Source organism: Rhinopithecus roxellana, chromosome 12, assembly GCF_007565055.1.
Source record: "Rhinopithecus roxellana isolate Shanxi Qingling chromosome 12, ASM756505v1, whole genome shotgun sequence".
Classification (NCBI taxonomy): domain Eukaryota; kingdom Metazoa; phylum Chordata; class Mammalia; order Primates; family Cercopithecidae; genus Rhinopithecus; species Rhinopithecus roxellana.
This window is the reverse complement of record NC_044560.1, coordinates 121747547-121768710: the sequence shown is the minus strand read 5'-3', so window position 1 is coordinate 121768710 and position 21164 is coordinate 121747547. Positions and strand designations below refer to the sequence as shown.

The window sequence follows — 21164 nt, the reverse complement described above, 5'->3', positions numbered from 1 at the left end:
AATAAGTTCCTTAAGTTCCTTACTCCCTTAATATAGACACACATGTTTAGGTCAGGTACAGTGGCTCACACCTGTAATCCCAGCACTTTGGAAGGCCAAGGCAGGAGGATGGCTTGAGCCCAGGAGTTTGAGGCCAACCTGGGCAAGATGGTGGGACTCCCTCATCCCTACAAAATGTTTTTTAGATTAGCCAGGCGCGGTGGTGTGCACCAGTAGTCCCAGCTAGTTGGGAAACTGAAGAGGGAGGATCCCCTGAGCCCAAGAATTTTAGGCAGCAGTGAGCTGTGACTGCTGCACTGCTCTCCAACCTGGCCAATAAAGTGAGAAACTCATCTCTAAAAAATAAATAGATGCATATTTATGTGAGTCTAAGGATGAATTTCAGTGATTGTAGATTAGAAGAATTGATTAATTCTTGATTAATTAATCGATTAATAAATTAATCGATTAATTAATTGACTGCTTGGTGTTCACTTTATTTGCATCTGGCTGGTCCTCTACCCCAAGAATGTTCTCCCAGAGAAAGGATGATGATGATGATGATGATGATGATGATGATGATTTTTTTTTTTTTTTGAGATGGAGTCTCACTCTGTCGCCCAGGCTGGAGTGCAGTGACGCCATCTCTGCTCATTGCAAGCTCCGCCTCCCGGGTAGCTGCATTCTTCTGCCTCGGCCGCCCGAGTAGCTGGGACTACAGGTGCCCGCCGCCACGCCTGGCTAATCTTTTGTATATTTAGTAGAGACGGGGTTTCACCATGTTAGTCAGGATAGTCTCGATCTCCTGACCTCATGATCCACCCGCCTCAGCCTCCCAAAGTGCTGGAATTACAGGTGTGAGCCACCGCGCCCGGCCGATTATTATTATTATTATTATTAAGACAGAGTTTCGCTCTTGTCACCCAGGCTGGAGTGCACTGGAGTGCAGTGGTGCAGTCTCAGCTCACTGCAACCTCTGCCTCCCAGGTTCAAGTGATTCTCCTGTCTCAGCCTCCTGAGTAGCTGGGATTATGGGCGCATGCCACTACACCCAGCTGATTTTTGTATTTTTAGTAGAGACGATGTTTCACCATGTTGCCCAGGCTGGTCTTGAACTCCTGACCTCAGGTGATCCACCCCAAAGTGCTGGGATTACAGGCGTGAGCCACTGTGCCTGGCAGGGTTATTTTATTTTTTGTGATAAGGTAGGGTGATGTGGTGAAAAGAACACAGGCTTTCACAAGACAGGTAGACCTGGATAGATAATACTTGTTCTGTCATTCACTAGCTGTGTGACCTTGGAAGTTATGAGTCCCTTCCAAACTTGCATTTGATTCATCTATAAATATTAATACTTCCAGCTTGTTCAACAAATATGTGTTGAATACTTAGTATATATCCTATTCTAGATGCTATAAATATAGTGGTAATCCAGATAAAAAAGATACTTGTCCTCTTAGATCTACTCTATAAGGAGAGAGAAATAAACAAGGCGATCCTCCCCCTTCAGCCCCGAGTAGCTGGTAATACAGGCACACACCACCATACCTGCCTAATTTTAAAAATTTTTTCTGTAGAGATGAGGTCTTACTGTGTTACCCAGGCTGGTCTCAAACTCCTGGGCTCAAGCAGTCCTCCTGTCTCCACCTCCTGAAGTGCTAGGTTTCCAGGTGTGATGAGCCACTGCACCCGGCCCTGTTTTTTACTTGACAGTATATCCTGGAAATCACTCCATTTCAGTTAATGGAGGCTTTTTTTTTTTTTTTTTTTTTTTGAGACAGGGTCTCACTCTGTTGCCCAGGTTGGAGTGCAGTGGCACGATCATGGTTCACTGCAGACTTGTCCTCCTGGGCTCAAGCCTGTAGCTGGGACTAGAGGTACTCACCACCACTGCCAGCTGATCTTTTTTTATTTTTTCTAGAAAGGGGGTCTTGCTTTGTTGTCCAGGCTGCTCTTGAACTCCTGGCCTCAAGCAATCCTCCTGCCTCAGCCTCCCAGACTGCTGGGATGACAAGTGTAAGAGACTGCTTGACCAGATTTTTTTTTTAACAGCTACATAGTACCTCATTGTACATATATATATATTTTTTTTTTTTTTTTTTTTTTTTTGAGACGGAGTTTCGCTCTGTAGCCCAGGCTGGAGTGCAGTGGCCGGATCTCAGCTCACTGCAAGCTCCGCCTCCCGGGTTTACGCCATTCTCCTGCCTCAGCCTCCCGAGTAGCTGGGACTACAGGCACCTGCCACCTCGCCCGGCTAGTTTTTTGTATTTTTTTAGTAGAGACGGGGTTTCACCGGGTTAGCCAGGATGGTCTCGATCTCCTGACCTCGTGATCCGCCCGTCTCGGCCTCCCAAAGTGCTGGGATTACAGGCTTGAGCCACCGCGCCCAGACTGTACATATATTTTTTAAAATCTTTTAAATTATTTTTAATACAGTCTCTTGAGATCAGTAACACATTGGTAAACTTTCTGCAGAAATACATTCCTGAATAAGTAAACCAAAGGCAACAGTTGACAAAAAGGTAAAGAAAGAAGTAGCTTTATTTTAAAATACAGTCATCCTTTGGTATCTTTGGGGTATTGGTTCCAGGAACCCTCACAGATACCAAAATCCTTGGATGCTCATGTCGCTTTTTTAAAATGGCATGGTATTTGCATATAACCTACAAATTCTCCCAAATATTTTAAATCACCTCTAAATTATTTATAATACCTACAGTGTAAATGCTATCCAAATAGTTCAAATAGATGTTGTACAGTATTGGTTTTTAAACAGTATTAGTTTTTAATTTGTATTTTTTATTGTTATATTATTATTTTCATTTTTTTTCTAGAATTTTTTTTTTTTTTTTTTTTTTTTTTTTTTTTTTTTTTGAGACGGAGTCTCGCTCTGTCGCCCAGGCTGGAGTGCAGTGGCCGGATCTCAGCTCACTACAATCTCCGCCTCCTGGGTTCACGCCATTCTCCTGCCTCAGCCTCCCGAGTAGCTGGGACTACACAGGTGCCTGCCACCTCGCCTGGCTAGTTTTTTGTATTTTTAGTAGAGACAGGGTTTCACCGTGTTAGCCAGGATGGTCTCGATCTCCTGACCTTGTGATCTGCCCGTCTTGGCCTCCCAAAGTGCTGGGATTACAGGCTTGAGCCACTGCGCCCGGCCTAGAATATTTTTGATATTTGGTTGGCTGAATCTGCAGATGCAGCAGCTTCGGATACAGAGGGCTAACTGTAAATGCCAGAAAAGTCAACTTTTAAAAATAACTTGATCAATGTGAGTTGTTTTTAAATACAAACAGGGACTGAACATACATGCATCAAAATTGTACCCTCATTCACTGACATAAGCATACCTCCAAACAAGTTAATATGAAGGTAAATACGTAAATATATACAAATAAATACACATACCCAAATAACAAGCCACATATCACCCACCATTTTCCAATTTTCACATAAACATACTGGCAAATACAGCAAAATATCAGTGTAAATTAACATACTTACATATACAGATATGCATAAATACCAGAATTCAAAGTGACATGTAGCATATAACAAAGGTACTTAAGGCATAAACAACACAGCTTAGTCAGAAACAGCCCAGAGTTGAAACAAATACTATTGTGACCTTTTCACTAGGGATGAAAATTCAGCAGTTCACAATGAAATTGAGATTAATAAAATGCTAATGCTTTAAATAGTGGAGAAACCAGACTCTAAACCATTCCCCATTGCCAATGAGTTTGTTATGTTGATAATGTGAAGACAACTTCAGAGACTTAAAAGCACAGGGAGACTGGGGAGTCCTATCTAGATAAAAGATTTGCTAAATGAAATTATTGAAGGTGAACATAGAAACATTCTGTAAAGTTAAGGAAATTATCTTTACGTTTTTCGGAAACAGGGTCTCACTCTATTGCCCAGGCTGGAGTGCAGTGGCATGATCTTAGATCATTACAGCCTTAGACTCCTGGGCTCAAGTGGTCCTCCCAGCCTCAACCTCCTAAGTAGCTGGGATCACAGGTGTGTGACACGATTCCTGGCTCAAATTCTTTTTACTTTGAAGGCCCTGCTAGAAACTTGCTGCTGCTCTAATTCACCACTTGGAGAGGCAAAACTAAGTAAGCTGTTGCTGGGTTCAGGTGCTATGGGAGAGCCCACAAAAAAATTGTCTGAACTGAAAATCTCCATTGCCCCAATTTCAAACAGGTGTACTAACCAAAGGAAACTTAGAGTTGTTATTCCTAATGGGAAGCCAAAAACACCAGACGGTGCAATCACAGATGGTTCAAGGTGCCTTCATGGTTAGCAACAGGGATGTTACGTAGCCTAAGGCTATCATAGAGGCCTTGGAGCTTTTGATACTGAAGATTGCGTTCCTTAAGTTTCTCAGAGATGTCACTGAACTTTTTCTTGTATTCTTCTAGCACTTTCTTCATGGAGGTGACCTCCCCTTTCGTAGAGGTCAATTCTACATCCTTGCTTTGTATTTGCTGAGTATATATCTTCTCCATCTGTGTCAGATGGCCCTCAGCCCTGATGAAATTGTTTTCTTGATAGAGACGTTCCTGATGTACCTAATATGTCCAGAAGGCCACTACTCGGGAGCTAATGTCCTACACGATCTCTTGTCGCAGTCCTGCCAATACCATAGCTTTATATTTCTCTGATGGACTGAGTTCTGTGTGGACAATATCTAGCTTTCCAGAAAGGGTACTGTTTCAGGCAGCACAGATAGCTGGTGAGCAGCTTAACTCACCACTGCCATGCTGATCACAGAAGACGTGAGAGCAGGCAGTGACCCATGCATAGCCAGAGTTTGATGCGACACTTTATTACAAAGCAGCATGTCTTCACACAAAGACATAATAGGATAGTGAGGTCTCCAGAAGCTGAAGAGAGTCCATAAAAGAAAAATGCAGTAATCATCTACTGTATATCCGGGATTTATAGCACCAAAGAAGTCCAGACTGGAACAGTGAGACTCAGCTCTGGTTTCGGTCTCTTGAAATTTTACTTCTCTGGCATCACATGAATCCAGCTTCTATCTAGAAATCAAGTTGAACCACAGGATCTATCAATTACCTAGGATCATCTGTGTAATGAAGAGAACTTAAGGCAGCTTATCTTGCTCAAAATTCAAGTACCAGGCTTTAGATCCCATCAGCCTTTAACCCTTTTTATTGAGAATGTCCAAATCCAAGCCCATTTGATTTTCAGGGGGTCTGTAGATAGGCCAGTTCTGGACTGGCACACAGGGTGCTGCAGACCCAGGCCTTCCCTCCTCAGTGGATTTCATCTTCACCCAGCCCACCAAAATGGAGAGGGAAAAAAAGTCATTGTACATATTTTTCTCAACTAACTCCTATGTTTGGGTTTTTAGGTAGCTTCCAATATTTTGCTGCAATGAATAACTTTGAAATTAGTAGTTTGATATTGTTGCATGATAAATTCTTACAAGTGGGATTACTGGGTCAAAGGATAAAACTGCATGTGTAGCTTTGTTTAAAATTACCGAATTTCCATCCAAAAGTGTTGTATCAGTTAGCATTCCTAGCTACAATATATGAGAGTGTTTATTTCCACATGGACTCACCAAGCTAATGAGTTGCCCTACTTTATTTTACCAGTCTAATTGGTGAGAAATGATATCTCAGAGTCATTTTAATTTTAATTTGCATTTTTCTTTTTCTTTTTTTTTTTTTTTTTGAGACGGAGTCTCGCTCTGTCGCCCAAGCTGGAGTGCAGTGGCCGGATCTCAGCTCACTTCAAGCTCCGCCTCCCGGGTTTACGCCATTCTCCTGCCTCAGCCTCCCGAGTAACTGGGACTACAGGCGCCGCCACCTGGCCCAACTAGTTTTTTCTATTTTTAGTAGAGACGGGGTTTCACCGCGTTAGCCAGGATGGTCTCAATCTCCTGACCTCGTGATCCGCCTGTCTCGGCCTCCCAAAGTGCTGGGATTACAGGCTTGAGCCACGGCGCCCGGCCTCTTTTTTTTTTTTTTTTTTTGGAGCCGGAGTCTCGCTCTGTCACCCAGGCTGGAATGCAATGGCGCAATCTCAGCTCACTGCAAATTTCGCCTGCCTCAGCCTCCAAAGTAGCTGGGATTACAGCGCATGCCACCATGCGCTAATTTTTGTATTTTTAGTAGAGACCAGATTTTGTCATGTTGGCCAGGCTGGTCTCGAACTCCTGGGCTCAAGTGATCTGCCTGCCTGTGCCTCCTGAAGTACTGGAATCACAGGTGTGAGCTGCATTTTTCTTATTATGAGTGAAGTTAAATATCTTTTTATATGTTTAAGGACCATTTAAAAATTGAACACATTGTGATCTTTCTTTGTAAATTGTTCATGTACTTTATTTTTTCTCAATTTTAAAAGTACCTTCAGTTTTTGTTGTTTTCCCTCTTGAATTTTAGAAGTTCTGTAACTGTAGCAGTTTGATGTCTTTTGACTTTGTGGTGTTTGGGGGCATGGAAAACTTTTTGTTTTTGTTTTGATACAGGGTCTTGCCCTGTCGCCTAGGCTAGAGTGCCATGGCACGATCTCGCCTTACTGCAGCCTCCATCCCCTGAGCTCAAGTGATCTTCCTACCTCAGCCTCCCACGTAGCTGGAATTACAGGCACACGTCACCACATCCGGCTAATTTTTTTTCTTTTTTGTAGAGACAGAGTCTTGATGTTGCCTAGGGTAGCTAGTCTCAAACTCATGAGCTCAAGTAATCCTCACACCTTGGTCTCTCAAGGTGCTGGGATTACAGTCATGAGCCACCACTCCCAGCCTTGTTTTTATATTTATGTAGTCAAATTTAATAATCTTTAATTTATCTGGATTTTGAATAATAGTTAGAAAGTTTCTTCCCACATTTAGATTATAGAGAAACCTACTTTTGTTTCCTTCTAGTACTTGTATACTTTCACTTTTTTACATTTAGGTCTCTGATCCATTTGATGTTTGTCTTGTGTACAGTATGAACAGTGGATCTAATTTTATCCTTTTTCCAAATGCTTATTCAGTTTCCCATCACCATTTATTAAAATATTCATTTTGCCCTTGTTATTTAAGTTTCATGATTATCATATACTAAATTCCCAACCCGAGTCAACTGATATACACACATATATACATATATGTATATATAGCCATAAAATCTTATTGATCATATTGTTAAATTTTCTATATCCACTTTTCTTTTTTATCCACTTCATCTATCTTTTACTAATAGTAGTGTGTTAAAGCTGCCTATTATTAGTGTTCTCTATTTTTTTTTTATACTTTAAGTTGCAGGTTTGTTACATAGGAATATATGTGCCATGATGGTTTGCTGCACCCATCAATCTACATCTACATTAGGTATTTCTCCTAATGCTATCCCTCTCCTAGTCCCCCCACTCCCGACAGGCTCTGGTGAGTGAGAACATGCAGTGTTTGGTTTTCTGCTCCTGTGTTAGTTTGCTGAGAATGATGGTTTCCATCTTCATCCATGTCTCTGCAGAGGACGTGAATGCATCCTTTTTTTATGATTGCATAGTATTCCATGGTGTATGTGTGCCACATTTTCTTTAATCTATCATTGATGGGCATTTGGGTTGGTTCCAAGTCTTAGCTATTGTGAACAGTGCTGCAATAAACATACGTGTGCATGTGTCTTTACAGTAGAATGATTTATAATCCTTTGGGTATATACCCCATAATGGGATTGCTGGGTCAAATGGTGTATTTCTGGTTCTAGATCCTTGAGGAATCACCACAGTTGAACTAATTTACACTGCCACCAACAGTGTAAAAGCGTTCCTGTTTCTCCACCTCCTCTCCAGCATCTGGTTGTTTCCTGACTTTTTAATGATCGCCATTCTAACTGACATGAGATGGTATCTCATTGTGGTTTTTATTTGGATTTTTCTAATGACCAGTGATGATGAGCTTTTTTTTCATATGTTTGTTGGTCACATAAATGTCTTCTTTTGAGAAGTGTCTGTTCATTTCATTTGCCCACTTTTCGATGGGGTTGTTTTTTTCTTTCTTTCTTTTTTTTTTGAGACGGAGTCTCGCTCTGTCCCCCAGGCTGGAGTGCAGTGGCTGGATCTCAGCTCACTGCAAGCTCCGCCTCCCGGGTTCAGGCCATTCTCCTGCCTCAGCCTCCCACGTAGCTGGGACTACAGGCGCCCGCCACATCGCCCGGCTAGTTTTTTGTATTTTTTAGTAGAGACGGGGTTTCACCGTGTTAGCCAGGATGGACTCGATCTCCTGACCTCGTGATCCGCCCGTCTCGGCCTCCCAAAGTGCTGGGATTACAGGCTTGAGCCACCGCGCCCGGCCGGGGTTGTTTTTTTCTTATAAATTTGTTTAAGTGGCCGGGCACGGTGGCTCAAGCCTGTAATCCCAGCACTTTGGGAGGCTGAGACGGGTGGATCACGAGGTCAGGAGATCAAGACCATCCTGGCTAACACGGTGAAACCCCCCTCTACTAAAAAATACAAAAAACTAGCCGGGCGAGGTGGTGGGCGCCTGTAGTCCCAGCTACTGGGGAGGCTGAGGCAGGAGAATGGCGTAAACCCGGGAGGCGGAGCTTGCAGTGAGCTGAGATCCAGCCACTGCCCTCCAGCCTGGGCGACAGAGCGAGACTCTGTCTCAAAAAAAAAAAAAAAAAAAAATTTGTTTAAGTTCCTTGTAGATTCTGGATATTAGTCCTTTGTCAGATGGATAGATTGCAAAATTTTCTCCCATTCTGTAGGTTGCCTGTTCACTCTGATGATAGTTTCTTTTGCTGTGCAGAAGCTCTTTAGTTCAATTAGATCCCATTTGTCAATTTTGGCTTTTATTGCCATTGCTTTTGGTGTTTTAGTCATGGAGTCTTTGCCCATGCCTATCTCCTGAATGGTACTGCCTAGGTTTTCTTCTAGGGTTTTTATAGTTTTGGGTCTTATGTTTAAGTCTTTAATCCATCTTGATTTAATTTTTGTATAAGGTGTAAGGAAGGGGTCCGGTTTCAGTTTTCTGCATATGACTAGCCATTTTTCCCAACACCATTTATTAAATAGGGAATCCTTTCCCCATTTCTTGTTTTCATCAGGTTTGTTAAAGATCAGATGGTTGTAGATGTGTAGCATTATTTCTGAGGCCTCTATTCCACTGGTCTATGTATCTGTTTTGGTACCAGTACCATGCTGTTTTGGTTACTGTAACCTTGTAGTATAATTTGAAGTAAGGTAGCATGATGCCTCCAGCCAGCACAATCAAGTCAGCTTCATCCTTGGGATGCAAGGCTGGTTCAACATACGTAAATCAATAAACGTAATCCCTCACATAAGCAGAAACAATGACAAAAACCACATGATTATCTTAATAGATGCAGAAAAGGCCTTCAATAAAATTCAACACCCTTTCATGCTAAAACACTCTCAATAAACTAGGTATTGATGGAACGTATCTCATAATAATAAGAGCTATTTATGACAAACCCACAGCCAATATCATACTGAATGGGCAGAAGCTGGAAGCATTCCCTTTGAAAACCAGCACAAGACAAGGATGCCTTCTCTCACCACTCCTATTCAACATAATATTGGAAGTTCTGGCCAGGGCAATCAGGCAAGAGAAAGAAATAAAGTGTATTCAAATAGGAAGAAAGGAAGTCAAATTGTCTCTGTCTGCGGATGACATGGGTGTATATTTAGATAACCCCATCGTCGTCTCAGCCCAAAATCTCCTTAAGCTGATAAGCAGCTTCAGCAAAGTCTCAGGATACAAAAATCAATGTGCAAAAATCACAAGCATTCCTATACACCAATAATAAACAGAGAGCCAAATCATGAGTGAACGCCCATTCAAATTGCTACAAAGAGAATAAAATACCTAGGAATACAACTCACAAGGGATGTGAAGGACCTTTTCAAGGAACGCTACAAACCACCGCTCAAGGAAATAAGAGAGGACACAAACAAATGGAAGAACATTCCATGCTCATGGATGGGAAGACTCAATATCGTGAAAATGGCCATACTGCCCAAAGTAATTTATAGATTCAGTGCCATCCCCATCAAACTACCATTGACTTTCTTCACAGAATTAGAAAACTATTTTAAATTTCATATGGAACCAAAAAGAGCCCATATAGCCAGACAATTCTATTGATTTCATAATTCATCTCCTGATGTTTTTGCTTTATATGAGTAGTTTTGTCTTTTTTGCTGCATAGATATGAAGAATTATTGTATCTTCACTTTTAATTTTGGCTTCTAGCATTATAAAATATCCTTTGTTTTATTTAATGATTTTGGCATAATTCTACTTTGATAGCAGGATCACTTTCTTATTGTTTCCATTTGCCTGGTATATGTTGGCTTTTTAAAAAATTTTTAACCTTTCTAAATCTCTGATTTAGGTCTGTCTCTTGTATACAGCGTAGAGTTAGATTTTACTTTCAAGCCAGTTGAAAATCTTTCACTTTCAATGAGTGAATTATGCTCATTTCCATTTATTGATATGACTGACGTGCCTGTTGTAAATGCTGTTGTTATTTTAATAATTTATTTTTGAGACAGAATGTCACTCCAACGCCCAAGCTGGAGTGCAGTGACGTGATCATGGCTCACTGTAGCCTCGACCTCCTGGGCTCAAGCAATCCTCCCACCTCAGCCTCCCTGGTAGCTGGGACTACAGGCACACACCACCACACCTGGCTAAATTTTTATATTTTTTGTAGAGATGGCTAAATTTTTGTGTTTTTTTCGCCATGTTGCCCATGCTGGTCTCAAACTCCTGGGCTCAAGTGATATGCACACCTTAGCTTCCCAAAGTGCTGGGATTATAGGTGTGAGCCATTGCACCTGGCAACAACTGATATTAATAATAAGAATTGGCAAGTTACTTTCAGTGATGACTTAAACCCTTGCTGGAGTGGTAGGGACAAAAGCCTGATTAGAGAGAATGGGAGAGGAATGAGAAAATGAAGACAGTGAGACAGCTAACTTTTTTTGATAAATTATGATATGAAGGAAGAAGAAAAACAGGGCAGAAATAGGACCAGAGTGAGGCTGGTTCTTTTTTTTTTTTTTCCAATGAAAAATTTCATACCTATAAAAGAATATGATATAAAAAAGTACTTCCTTGCCCAGCTTATAAAAATAAAGTGTGTGTTTTCTGGGTTTGTGTGTGTGTGTGTGTGTGTGTGTGTGTGTGTGTTTTATACTTATGGAGGCAAGTTGTGTTTTTTTTAAGGTAGGTATTTTTATATGTTCTATACTGATGGGAGTGATCCCAAGAGGAGAGGAATCAATGGATGATAAAGAAAAGAAAGCATTCAATTATTCGATTCAACAACTATATTTTTGCTACCTACAAGGAGCTAATCACTGTATGATGTATGCTTGGGATGAACATAGTGTAAAACAAAGTTCCTGCCCTTATGGAGTTTTTTGAGTAGATGAGAGGGAATGTGATCTGGTACACAAGTGGATGGGTTTCCCTTAAATTGGAGAAAGGACAGCCAGGCGCTGTGGCTCACACCTGTACTCCCAGCACTTTGGGAGACCGAGGCGGGCAGATCACGAGGTCAGGAAATCGAGACCATCCTGGCTAACACGGTGAAACCCCATCTCTACTAAAAATACAAAAAATTAGCTGGGCGTGGTGGCGGGTGCCTGTAGTCCCAGCTACTCGGGAGGCTGAGGCAGGAGAATGGCGTGAAGCCGGGAGGCAGAGCTTGCAGTGAGCTGAGATCGTGCCACTGCACTCCAGCCTGGGGGACAGAGCGAGACTCCGTCTCAAAAAAAGAAAAGGTTGGAGAAAGGACATTTAATTTATTGTATAGGCGGAATGTATAATATGGAATGCATATAGATTAATTTTGTCAGAAAGATATTTGCTGCTTCTAATTGCTTATATTTTCTTATTGAAATAAGATGTAAAGCCACCAGTTAAGAGTCAGTAGGGCCAGGCTCAGTGGCTCATGCTTGTAATCCCAGCACTTTGGGAGGCCGAGGCAGGTGGATCACCTGAGGTCAGGAGTTCAAGACCAGCCTGGCCAACATGGTGAAATTAAACATGGTCTCTATTAAAAATGCAAAAATTAGCCAGGCATGGTGGTGTGCCCCTGTAATCCCAGCTACTCGGGAGGCTGAGGTGGGAGAATTGCTTGAACCTGTGAAGCTGAGGCTGCAGTAAGCCGAAATTGAGCCACTGCACTCCAGCCTGGGTGACAGAGCGTGACCCCGTCTCAAAAAAAAAAAAAAAAAAAGAGGAAGGGAGAAGCTGCTGAAGTTTTAAGGAAGGATGAGAATATGTGAATTATCTCTGAGAATGTAAAAGTTAATTGGCTAGGAAATGTATTGCTGGATAGTACGCAGGATCCCCTTGAGATTTGGGTTATCAGTTTAAAAGGAGACTAGCCAGTGCTGTTACGAGTTTTTTCTATCCATGTTTAGCTTCTTGGGTTCATATGCAAAGTAGGCAGAGAGTTAGGATTTAACTAGCATCTTTACCTGGTGAGTGCAAGGGATGAGAGTAGTAAGGAAGATGGTGATGTATATGAAGGAGTATTTATAGTGATGGACCACCATAAGCTATGTAAATGAGACCACCAAAGGAATTAGGGTATGATAAATCAATGTAACAAATGGATTGAGGATCCTGTTAGAATCAGAATTGCTGGAGCCCGAGTAAAAAGTCAGTGAGTTGGAAAAATAGAAGAAGGTGGTGATCAGACAATAGGATGTAAGCTCTTTGAGGTCAGGGATTTTTGTTTGTTTGTTCATTGCTGTGTCTCTATAATGCCTGGCCATATTCGGGGTTCAATATATGTGTGTTACATGAATTAATAGGATATTTTAAAGTGAGATTTTGGAGTTGGTACAATTATTGGTAATGCCAAGGAGTAGGGCATAACAAAGTGGTTGAGTGACTAAGGTGAGAAGGAGAAAAAAATAATTGAAAATGATGAAGTCATGGAGTTTCAGCCATAAGGATGTTAAAGTCACTGAAGTAATTTTTTTTAAAAAGAGAGATAAGAAAATAGTCCTCATATCTTTTTTAAAAAACTCATACTGGCCAGGTGCAGTGGCTTACGCCTGTAATCCAACACTTTGGGAGGCCAAGGTGGGTGGATTACTTGAGGCCAGGAGTTCGAAACCAGCCTGGCCAACATGGCATAATCCCGTCTCTACTAAAAATACAAAAATCAGCCAGGCGCGGTGGCACATGCATGTAATCCTAGCTACTCTGGAGGCTGAGGCACGAGAATCTCTTGAACCCCAGAAGTGGAGGTTGCAGTGAGCTGAGATCACACCATTGCACTCCAGTCTGGGCAATAGAGCAAAACTCTTGTCTCAAAAATAAATAAATCCATAAACACCTTATACTTCTTGAAGTTATATGTACATATCACTTAAATAATTCAATATAATTTAATAAATTAATAATTTGATAATTTAAATAATTCAGTAGTTCAAGCTTTGTTCCTAAAAATATTAGTCCCCTGACCACCCCCACCCCACATCCCTAACCCTAAAGGTTCTCTTCTTTTAGCTACTTTGTTTTTTATCTGTATGTCGCTAAATAACATGTTTAAATTGTTATGTCTGGAATTTTTATTTGTTTGTTTTTTAGAAACAGGATCTCACTCTGTCACGGGTGCTGGAGTGCAGTGGCACCATCATAGCTCACTGCAGTCTGAAACCTGGGCTCAAATGATCCTCCTGCCTCAACCTCTCAAGTAGCTGGGACTACAGGCGTGCACCACCATGCCTGGCTAATTTTGAAAATTGTTTGTAGAGATAAGGTCTGGCTATGATGCCCAGGCTGGTTTCAAACTCCTGGCCTCAAACACTTCTCCCACCTTGGCCTCCCAGAATGCTGGGATTACAGGCGTGAGCCACCATGCTCAGCCAACCCTGAGTTTTAAAAAGATGTATTAGTTGTATTTTTCTCATTGTTAATGAACTTCCCTTTAGAGTGAAAGTTTGATTGGGGAGAACAAAAAAAACTCTTGTTTTTTTCTATTCCAAGTCAGTACATTTAGAGATGAAAATTAAATTGCATAAATCTAAATCCTGGAAGAGAAGTGACAGGCATTTTTATAGGGAACTCATTTGAACAGAATTAAAAATTAATATATTCTTAGGTGCTTCTTTCCTAGCTTCACACAGGAAGGAAGAATACAATTCCTCTATTTGTTCTTAATCTGAAGAGGAAAATTTCCTTTGAGGATGTGAATGAATTATGAATATTAGAACCATAAATGTTGAGCCTTCATTTTAAGTTGTAAATCCTAGCAAGCATATCGTCATTCTTCAGCCGTGCCCTCCAGGACAGCTGCTTTTGATTTCTTTCCTTAGACATCTCTGTCTTTTGCTTCTTTGGAAGTAGTAGGTTCATTTCCTACCTTCTTGCGTTGGGGAACTGCAAAGTTGTCTCTGTGGCCCCTGTCCTAACTCTCAACAGTCAGTCTCTACAAAGGGAGCACTCACCTCTGTCAGAATGTATACTGTTTCTAAACATTTAAAATCAGATGTTTTAATATTTGAGTCAAATTAAAGAGAAGGAGATAACAGGAAAAGTACTAACATTTACTCATGCGTGTTTGCCAGCACTGGGTTGAACTCTGGGTATACAAAGATAAAAAGGCTCCTTATGGAGGGCAAAGTCTAGATGGAAAAAATATATATGTAATCCAATTAGTGATTTAAGGTCTGTAATGGATCAGAAAATGCATCATCTCTAGGGGAGATAATTGCCCTTTCTAGTAACTGTGACAAGACCTGAATTTTGATGGATAAATATATAATAGAGTAGGAAGACAGACTAGCAAATACATTATTGGCAGTCGACTCTATCAAAGTAACACTGGCGGCCAGGTGCGGTGGTTCATGCCTGTAATCCCAGCACCTGGGGAAGCCAAGGCAGGAGGATCACTTGAGGTCAGGAGTCTGAGAACCAGCCTGGCCAACATGGCGAAACACTGTCTGTACTAAAAATGTAAAAATTAGCTGGGCATGGTGGCACGCACCTGTAATCCCAGCTACTCGGGAGACTGAGGCACAAGAATTTCTTGAACCTGTGGGGCAGAGGTTACAGTGAGCCGTGATCGTGCCATTTTACTCCAGCCTGGACAATAGAGCGAGACTCTGTCTCAAAAAAAAAAAGTTAGCATTGGCTCTGTGGAGGGGAATTGTGGGAGAGAAGACTGAATTAGGTAGGTGGAGTCATATTTTGAAGACCCTTAATGTCATACTAAGGAATTCCAACTTAATCTTGTTGAGCAGCGATCTCCAAAATAGGTTGTACTCAAAGCCAGGTGGTGTACAGAATTAAGTACCAGAGGAAAATATTAGAATTTCTAGTTTTTAAATGTTTTATTTCTTCCTTTTTAAATATCTATCTTTACATATATATTATATAAAGAGCATATCATATAGTGATCTGTATATTTTTTAAAAAATTTTAAAGTAAGTGTCAATAAGTTCAACTTTTTTATTGTTTGGGAAACACCGTTTTAGGGTGTCTTTAAGCAGGGAAATGACATATGCAGTAGAAATTAGAGTATGGATTAGAATAAGGAAAACTGGAACAAGAGAGACACCAGCCAAGAGACTAGAAAAAGATTTTGAGACCTGAACTAAGGCAGTGCAATAGGGGAAGAGTAGGGGACAGGGCAGGAGAGGGAGGACTTCCATCCTGGACTATGGGCGGATTTCTGGCATCAATTCTGGATGGTAGCAACACCATGATTAAACTAAGGAATATAGTAAGGATATTTAGCTGTGAGCCCAAGGATTATCACATTTCTTTCTTACTGACTGAGTTGGTCATTTCCCTTCCTAGACCTACTACCCCAACCTCAGTGAAAACAATGTGGCAGTTGGCCCTTGGCCTTGCACTTTGAGGACTATAGACTGGCATCTTTTCCAAGCATTTTAAACCAAAACTGAGGTCTCCATTGCAGTTAACCTTTGGTGTTTATTAAAGTACACAAACTCTGCCAGGGCAGTGACTCATGCATGTAATCCCAACACTTTGGGAGGCTGAGGCAGGAGGATTGCATGAGCCCAGGAGTTTGAGAACAGCCTGGGCAATACAGGGAGACCCCCTGTCTAAAAGAAAAGAAAAGAAAAGAAAAAACACACACAACTACTCTTGGGAATTTGATTGGGATTGGACCACATAGGAAAATGTAAATTGTGACCTTCGTAGTCACACCAAGTAGCTGAATTCATGAGTTCCATATGGGCAGGGGTGGCATGCAGGCTGGTGATTTGGATCATAGCCATTATTTGTGGAAGTACTGGGTGAGTAGAAGTAGGGTAGTTACCTTGCCCTGACAGTTTTTTTCCAAGGGAGTAAATGTGTTTTTCTTTCTCCTTGTCATAAGAAATCGGTTGCCAGATTGTGTTATTTATAACAATCTGTCATGGAACAGCTGCCAGGAAAAGAAAAGAGGCTATTCCCAGTAGCTCTCTTCACCTCCCACCCCACCACTACAGCCACACACACACACATCCGGTTTTCTGATTTAACTTTTTTTTTTCCCGGCTAATTTTACTCAGTGGTTTTGACTTGATTGAAAATGTTCTTGTAATGAGAGATTTCTGGGCTTTGCCATGGCTTGGTAATTGGGTTTTCTGAGCTTAATTTGTTTACTTTAGTCAAGGCTAACTGGCAGCAGTTTGGATTTTGAATTCCTAGGTGTCTTGGACACTTTAAACACTAAACTGCTGCCTTCCCTTGAAACCTTGCGTGTTTCTGTATTGTCAGCAGTGCACACATCTGCTTTCCTTCTGAGTTGTGCTTTCTGCCCTTGACATTGCCCTGGCTTCTCTAGAGGAGCAGGCTTGGGATGAGGCATACCAAGGACTGTTGGACTAGTGAGTAGGGAGGTCTTTGGAGAGGCCACTTGGTCTCTGCAGAAGAGGCATACTGTTGGCATTAGAAAAGAAGTGGGTCCATGAAACGCAAGGCAGCTGAGTGTTGACATGTTCAGGGAACTTTCAGAGTAACTGCATTTCTGACACACAGTTGCTTCACAGCCCAAACAGTCCATGTTTATTCATGGCTTGTGGTCACACATGATCAAAAATACTTCTCTGGGTCTTATCAGTTTTTCTACTTTCTCTCTCTGGGCTCTAGTTACTAGAAGGCCATTTGCATTCCTAGAATGGGCTTTACATTTTAGAGTAAAAATAAAAACAGTGATCATTTCTTTCTATTACAGCTTTTATAAAATCATAGGCCAGGCACAGTGGCTTATGCCTGTAATTCCAGCACTTTGGGAGGCTGAGACAGAAGGATCACTTGAGCCTAAGAGTTCGAGACCAGCCCTGGCAACATAGTGAGACCCCGTCTCTACAAAAATTAAAAATAAAATAAAAAATAAATAAATAAAATTAGCAGGCATAGTGGCATGTGATGCTTGTAGTCTCAGCTACTTAGGAAGCTGAGGTGATAGGATGCTTGAGTCCAAGAATTTGAGGTTACAGTGAGCTATGATCATACCTCTGCACTCCAGTCTGGGCAACAGACTGAGACCCAGTCTCAAAAAAAAAAAAAAAAAAAATGGTATTATGAAGGTATAAGTATGATTTAGCTTTCCTTTCTTTCTTCTTCTGAGATTTCCAGCTTTGGAAATTTATCAGACAACAAACACTTTCCTTTGGAAGTGGTGGAGTTGCAAAGAGGATGAGATGTGTTTGGTCTCAAGTGACTCTCACATGGTGCATTCTCTGGGAACAGAGGCAGGAGAGGGACTGATGGAACAGCACCTCCATCTGTATGCTAGGCCCTGTTCTTTCAGACCCATGCCTTTCTTTTCACACTAAGAACAGATGGCAACCAGACATTTAGTGGAGGGGTCTGTTCCTTGTGATCCTTGGGGATTTCACATTCAGTTTAGCAAAAAGTCATCAAAACGCAAAGAGAGAAATGAGCCTACAGCCTGTTCACAGTTATGCAGGACTTGTTTGGCATTCATTGTACTGACAGATTTAAACAGTTTTGCAGCTATTGAATGATAACAGCATTTATTTGCCAAGACAACATTGTTACCACTTCTGAGGCGTCTGCATTGGAGTCATTTTCTTGATTTTGGAGTACACTTAATAGTTCAGTTTATTGGGCCGGGCGCGGTGGCTCAAGCCTGTAATCCCAGCACTTTGGGAGGCCGAGGCGGGCGGATCACGAGGTCAGGAGATTGAGACCATCCTGGCTAACACGGTGAAACCCCGTCTCTACTAAAAAAATACAAAAAACTAGCCGGGCGAGGTGGCGGGTGCCTGTAGTCCCAGCTACTCAGGAGGCTGAGGCAGGAGAATGGCGTGAACCCGGGAGGCGGAGCTTGCAGTGAGCTGAGATCCGGCCACTGCACTCCAGCCTGGGCGACAGAGCGAGACTCCGTCTCAAAAAAAAAAAAAAAAAAAAAAAAAAAAAAAAAAAATAGTTCAGTTTATTGTAGATCAGTCAACTTGCAAAAAAAGTCATCTTTTTAGAGAAACTTAGAAAAATAGAAAGGAGATTTTTTTCCTCAGCAAATTGTCATTTTCATTCTGATGAAATGGGGCAACTTCTGTATTGTTGTAATGACAACTCTGTGGATGTCTTTAGTAATGATTTGTCTCCCTGTCTTTCTAAGCATTGTTCTAAGTAGGATTCTGCAGGCTGTTTCTTCTTTAGTTTGTATATATGTGGTCTGATTTGTTCATGTTTGCTGCTTCCTGCATGGGGAGTTGCAGGTGTAGGGTTTTTTTTTTTTTTTTTCTTTTTGTCCTAAAGAGATGTTTATGGGAACTTTGTTTCTTTTTGAGACGGAGTCTTGCACTGTTGACCAGGCTGGAGTGCAGCGGCATGATCTTGGCTCACTGCAAGCTCCGCCCCCGGGTTCATGCCATTCTCCTGCCTCAGCCTCCCGAGTAGCTGGGACTACAGGCGCCCACCACCACGTCCAGCTAATTTTTTGTATTTTTAGTAGAGACAGGGTTTCACTGTGTTAGCCAGGATGGTCTCGATCTCCTGACCTTGTGATCCACCCGCCTCAGCCTCCCAAGTAGCTGGTACTATAAGTGCGTGCCACCACACCTGGCTAACTTTTAAAAATTTTTATTTGCTAATTTAAAAAATGTTTTATATATTTTTAGAGATGGGGTCTCACTCTGTTGTTCAGGCTGGCCTCAAACTCCTGCCTTAAGTGATGCTCCTGCCTCAGCCTCCAGAGTAGCTTGGCTTACAGGTGCAAGACACTGTGCCAGGCCTTTTTTTTTTTTTTTTTTTTTTTTTTTTTTTTGAGATAGCATCTTGCACTGTCACCCAGGCAGAAGTGCAGTGATGTGATCTTAGCTCACTGTAACCTTGAACTCCTGGGCTCTGCAATCCTCCTGCCTTGGCTTCCCAAAGCACTGGGATTACAGGTGTAAACCACTCTGTCCAGCCTAGACTTTTTTAAAGTAGCAGAATTGGTTTTCCAAGACAAAGCTTATCCAGAAGCCTAGAAAATAAAATTAATAAAAGAGGAGCTGCCCTGGTTGATTCACGAAGGGCAAATCAGAACCTGCCTTTGCCTGAGGCACCTCTGGGATTACAGGCATGTGCTACTGTGCCTGGCCCTAAACTATATTTCTTTTTTTCTTTCTTTGGAGATGGAGTCTTGCTCTGTCACCCAGGCTGGAGTGCAGTGGTGCTATCTTGGCCCACTGCAGTTTCCACCTCCTGGGTTCAGGCAATTCTCCTGCCTCAGCCTCCCGAGTAGTTGGGACTATAGGCAGGTGCCACCATGCCTGGCTAATTTTTGTATTTTAGTAGAGATGGGATTTCACTATATTGCTCAGGCTGGTCTCAAACTCCTGAACTCAGGCACTCTGCCTACGTTGGCGTTCCAAAGTGCTAGGATACAGGCGTGAGCCACTGTGCCCAGCCTAAACTATATTTCTTTAATACTATTCAGTAATACAGATTCTTCAGTTACACAAATAGCCATTACTAATTGTTAAATCTTAGTTACATAACTACTATAAATCTGTTTCTTCGTTGGTAAAGTGCTAATAATAACAGCTCTGGGCTAGGCGTGGTGGCTCACGCCTGTAATCCTAGCACTTTGGGAGGCCAAAGTGGACAGATTGCTTGAGCCCAGGAGTTCGAGTCCAGCCTGGGAAACATAGGAATACCCTGTCTCTACTAAAAATAAAAATAAAAGTTAGCTAGGTGTGGTAGTGCATGCCTGTAGTCCCAGCTACTAGGGAGGCTGAGGTGGGAGGATCACTTGAGCCCAGGAAGTTGAGGCTCCTATAAGCCATGATCATGCGACTGTACTCCAGCCTGGGTGACAGAGCAAGACCCTGTCTCAGGAAAAAAAAAAAATATATATATATATATATATATATATATGCATATACGTATCTATACACACATATATATGTATGTGTATATATAATATATGTATGTGTATATGTGTGTATATATAGTTCTTACTGCATATGGTTGTTGTGAAGATTGAAATGTTTTCCGCCAGGCACGGTGGCTCACGCCTGTAATCTCAACACTTTGGGAGGCTGAGACAGAAGGATTGTAGGATTGTTTGAGCCCACCAGTTCAAGACCAACCTGGGCAACATAGTGAGAAACAGTGAGACCCTATCTCTATATTTTTAATTTAAAAATAAAATTAAAATAAAAAATAATAAAAGAAATAATGTTTGCAAAGTGTTATCACAATTCCTAGCCAATAGTAAGCATTCAGTAAACATTAGTTATCATTATTAGTTTTTATTATGATTAATCTTAGTTACTAGAATTATAATCAGGCATGGTAGCTCATGCCTGTAATCCCAGCACTTTGGGAGGCCAAGGTGAGTGGATCCCTTGAGCCCAGGAGTTTGTTACTAGCCTAGGCAACACAGGGAGACACCATCTCTACAAAAAATGTAAAAATTAGCCAAGAGTGGTGGCACACACCTGTAGTTCCAGCTAATTGGGAGGCTGAGGCAGGAGGATCACTTGAGCCTGGAAGGTCAAGGCTGCAGTGAGCTGTGATTGCACCACTGCATTCCAGCCTAGGTGACAGAGTAAGACCCTGTCTGGAAAAAAAAAAAAATATATATATATATATATGTGTGTGTGTGTGTGTATATATATATTCAGAAAGCCCACCACTATGAGAAAACCTTTTCTTCATTGATTTTTTCATTCATTTGTTAAACAATTATTAAATG

The 21164-nt window shown here is 41.6% G+C and overlaps 1 protein-coding gene and 1 pseudogene across 1 annotated transcript in view; one reads left to right on the top strand and one right to left on the bottom strand.

Annotated features, from left to right (window-relative positions):
* The window catches only part of LOC104678252, a 70407-nt gene that overhangs the window by 32706 nt on the left and 16537 nt on the right, over nucleotides 1-21164 (top strand). The window lies entirely within an intron of this gene.
* Nucleotides 4021-4843, bottom strand: LOC104678255 (annotated as a pseudogene).